The sequence below is a fragment of the Sinocyclocheilus anshuiensis genome, unplaced genomic scaffold (assembly GCF_001515605.1).
Source record: "Sinocyclocheilus anshuiensis isolate Anshui unplaced genomic scaffold, SAMN03320099.WGS_v1.1 scaffold210, whole genome shotgun sequence".
In the NCBI taxonomy this organism is placed as follows: Eukaryota; Metazoa; Chordata; class Actinopteri; order Cypriniformes; family Cyprinidae; genus Sinocyclocheilus; species Sinocyclocheilus anshuiensis.
In genome coordinates, this window is record NW_015547666.1 from 1,529,552 (window position 1) to 1,534,217 (window position 4,666).

Here is a 4,666-nt window from a genome sequence, read left to right on the forward strand (position 1 = left end):
TGAGTCATTGCGACTGAACCGAATCATTTAAATGGTTGATTCATTCGGAACGAAACACCGTCATTGCTCAGAGACGCAGAACTGTTCTGTGGTGACTATTTGGAATGATTTTTGGTTGGCGAAAATAGAGCAAAAACAAGCAATATGGTGTCTAAAACGTAAGTCTCTTAATTAACTTATTGTTTATTGAATTCAATGTCACATTTGTAATCATGGTAATTTTTGGAGAAAATCGGCACTCTTCGTGTGAAATTTAATAACTATATGAAGTGGTATAAATATATACATTTTCTGCCATCATGTCTTGAATTTGTGATCATTCTAAATGCATTTTAATAGACTGAATCATGCAGTGAAAGAAAACACACTAAATGCGCACCCGCACTAGTCTAGACTTCACGTACTGTATGCGTGTGCTCTGTAGGGATGTTTTGAATGGTTTTTGCAAAATACTCGATAATGTCAAATCGCACATCGTTAAAACAACAATTACGATATTATCGCAGACGATATATATTGCACACCCCTAGTTCATATGTGGTCTTATTGGGACGACATATTGTCTTCATAAGTGAAAATTGTGTTAAATTTTAGACACAATATTGTCAGTATTGTATGTTTTGTTCAATTTCACAAACGAAAATAGTTCTAGTCAGTTGTCCAGTTGTCTTTTCGAGCAACACACGGCAGTGTTTTGTTACTGAATGAATCAATGTTTTTTTAATCGAGTGGTGAATGATTCAGTGACTCATTCATAAAGACAGCCACTTGCTTCGTCTCTGAATGAATTGGCCGTTTGAACAAATCGAGTGAGTGAATAATTCAGTGACTCATTCATGAAGACAGTCATATGCTTTGTTTCTGAATGAATCAGCCATTTGAACGAATCAGCTGAATGCATGTCTGAAGTACTTGTTTATTAAGAAAGTGACTTGGTGCCACCTACTGGTATTTTTGGTTTAATATTGAGTTTTGTTTTATTTAAAATAAAAAATAATTCCATGTTTACATATTTAAATATAATTGGCTATTCAATGTTTTTTTTTTTTTTTTTTCTCATTTAACACAATAATTACTTTATGTGATCTTTTGGGGGGTAATTTCTTAGCCACAATTAAAGCGCAATTACTTTGAATTAAAAATGTAGTTATTTTTGTAAATATAATAATATGGTATATCCAGTGATGATCCAGTGAAGCCAAAGTGCAGTTTTCCCCTACAGTCTTTTAACACTACACCACAATAATTGCTTCCCATGGCCGTTTTAAGCGCTCACATGCTCTCTCGTATTTGCCTTTGGGGAAATGAGAGTGATAGAATGCTGACATCTATAAATAGATCAGGAAGTGAGGGTAAACTCTGAGCTGAACTGACATATCGAACACCATCAGCGGGGGAGATCCATGCAGATTTTGGGGTTGGGTTGGTGCTGGATAAATTCTTTCTCCCACCGCGGTGCATCTGCCTGCGGTCCAGTCAAAGGTCACCTGCTCAACAGCAGAATAGGAACACACAGGATGCTGGGTAATGGATATTTGGGTTGAAAATGGGAGTTTCAGGTTTTGGCCACAATAATTTTACTCTTGGCTTTTCTGCACGGAAAGAGCATCAGCTCTCTGTAGACAGAAATCTGCCGGCGTAATAGAATTCGGCTCAGGCATAGAGTTTCTTTAAAAGACATTAAGTACAGTAGCTTTTACCAGAAGCTAACGTCATCTATTGTTTCCTTGTCTCTGTCTAAATACAAACATGATCTCACTGAATAGACACTGATTCATACAGCAAATAATAACATAGGAGCTTAGAAAAGTGTATACCAGGGATATTAAACTAAAAATAAATAAATAAATAAATTATTTTTAAAGCAAAATATTAATATAAATATTAACAAATTAGTCTTCAAGTATTTCTTAAGTAAATATTGTTTTCATAATTCAAGTAAACAGTCAAAAAAGTGTTTTTTTTCACCAAGCCTGCATTTATTTAATACAAAATACAATAAAACACTAATAATGTGAAATATTATTACAACATAATATTTTTCTGTTTTCTATGTGAATATATTGTAAAATGTAATTTATTGCTATGATCAAAGCTGAATTTTCTGCATAATTACTCCAGTATTCAGTGTCACATGATCCTTCAGAAATCATTGTAATATAAATATAGGTCTATATCTAGGCCTATATTTTTATTATATATTATATGTTTTAATAATATTTCATTCAGTACTATTTAGTGCTGTCAAACGATTAATCACATCCAAAATAAAAGTTTTTTGTTTACATAATATATGTGTGTGTACTGTGTATATTATGTATATATAAATACACACACATGCATGTATATGCGGTCCAGTCAAAGGTCACCTGCTCAACAGCAGAATAGGAACACACAGGATGCTGGGTAATGGATATTTGGGTTGAAAATGGGAGTTTCAGGTTTTGGCCACAATAATTTTACTCTTGGCTTTTCTGCACGGAAAGAGCATCAGCTCTCTGTAGACAGAAATCTGCCGGCGTAATAGAATTCGGCTCAGGCATAGAGTTTCTTTAAAAGACATTAAGTACAGTAGCTTTTACCAGAAGCTAACGTCATCTATTGTTTCCTTGTCTCTGTCTAAATACAAACATGATCTCACTGAATAGACACTGATTCATACAGCAAATAATAACATAGGAGCTTAGAAAAGTGTATACCAGGGATATTAAACTAAAAATAAATAAATAAATAAATTATTTTTAAAGCAAAATATTAATATAAATATTAACAAATTAGTCTTCAAGTATTTCTTAAGTAAATATTGTTTTCATAATTCAAGTAAACAGTCAAAAAAGTGTTTTTTTTCACCAAGCCTGCATTTATTTAATACAAAATACAATAAAACACTAATAATGTGAAATATTATTACAACATAATATTTTTCTGTTTTCTATGTGAATATATTGTAAAATGTAATTTATTGCTATGATCAAAGCTGAATTTTCTGCATAATTACTCCAGTATTCAGTGTCACATGATCCTTCAGAAATCATTGTAATATGCTTAGCTGATGCTCAAGAAACATTTCTGTTTATTATCAGTGTTTTATTATCAGTGTTATAAAGACAGTTGTGCTGCTCCATATCTTTGTGGCATTTTTTTTTTTTTTTTTTTTTTTTTTTTTTGGATTAATTAAGCCTGCATTTATTTAATACAAAATACAATAAAACACTAATAATGTGAAATATTATTACAACATAATATTTTTCTGTTTTCTATGTGAATATATTGTAAAATGTAATTTATTGCTATGATCAAAGCTGAATTTTCTGCATAATTACTCCAGTATTCAGTGTCACATGATCCTTCAGAAATCATTGTAATATGCTTAGCTGATGCTCAAGAAACATTTCTGTTTATTATCAGTGTTTTATTATCAGTGTTATAAAGACAGTTGTGCTGCTCCATATCTTTGTGGCATTTTTTTTTTTTTTTTTTTTTTTTTTGTAGGATTAATTGATAAACAAAAGTTCAAAAGAACAGCCTTTGATTGAAAAAGTAGTAAATAGATATAATAAAAAGTATTAATAAAAAATTAAAAAAACTTGTATACGGCAGTTTATGTATCAGTGTCTATCCAAATAAACAAAAATATACTCCTAAATGTTAAATACAAATAGCTATAAATGTTAATGCAGTAAAGACATGACAAATCACAAGCATCTTTTTAACTATTATTAAAGCACTGCAGCCTCAGATATTGAAAAACACAAAGTACATGGTGAACAGCCGCCTCTCTGTCTTTTGTTATGTAGATGTGCATGTCATATGTCAGCGTATGAGATGACAAGTATATTTGCAGGCAGAGATGAAACACAAGGCGATGCCTAAGTGTTCCCAGCATATCCCAGAAGGAGGTGCACACAGCAGTCACGGTTTTATCAAGCACGACTGACCTTTTTTCCTCCTTTACAGTTGCCAGTGACGGCTTCATCTGCACCTCACATCTCGTTCTGTGCTCCATCATTAATCTGTTTCACACACGCTTGGGAAGGGAGAGTTATTTGATGTTTTATTTAGCGGTTTCTTGAGGGTTCCCCTCAGATCTCGGCTTCCTTGGCTCAGCTAGACGCTGGTGTGTTTCTCTGGCTCTGTCTGTCTGTCAGTCGGTCTCTTTCTCTGTCTGTGTTTTCTCTCTCTGAGTGTTTTCCGCGAGGGATTGCTTTCTGAGCTGCTGCTGCTCTTTGTGATGTGGGAGTGAGGGGCATTTTAGAGATAAGATGCTCTTGTTGATTCACGGCTCTGATTTCTGTTGCCAGGTTTTGAATCGCAGAAAAAGTAAAACTGATCTAATAGACATATCGCGTTCACCCTATAAGGCAAACAAGACATCTTCATTAATTATATATAATATCTGTCAACTAATACACTACAAAAACACATGCTATATACCATTCAAAACATGATTCCTAGGCTCACCAATGCTGCATATATTTAATCGAAAAGGCAGTAAAAACAGTAATATTGTGAAATCACAATATGCTGATTAGCTGAAACATTTCTGATTATTATCAATGTTGAAAATTGTTCAGCTGCTTAATATTTCTGTAGCAATTTAGTTTTTATGTATATATTTATGTATAAACAATATATAAATTATTTAGAGTATATCAAGTTCATATAT

At 32.7% G+C, this 4,666-nt stretch overlaps 1 protein-coding gene across 2 annotated transcripts in view; it reads left to right on the forward strand.

Annotated features, from left to right (window-relative positions):
• LOC107702602 (ephrin type-A receptor 5-like) overlaps nt 1-4,666 on the forward strand; it is a 107,283-nt gene that overhangs the window by 94,372 nt on the left and 8,245 nt on the right. The window lies entirely within an intron of this gene.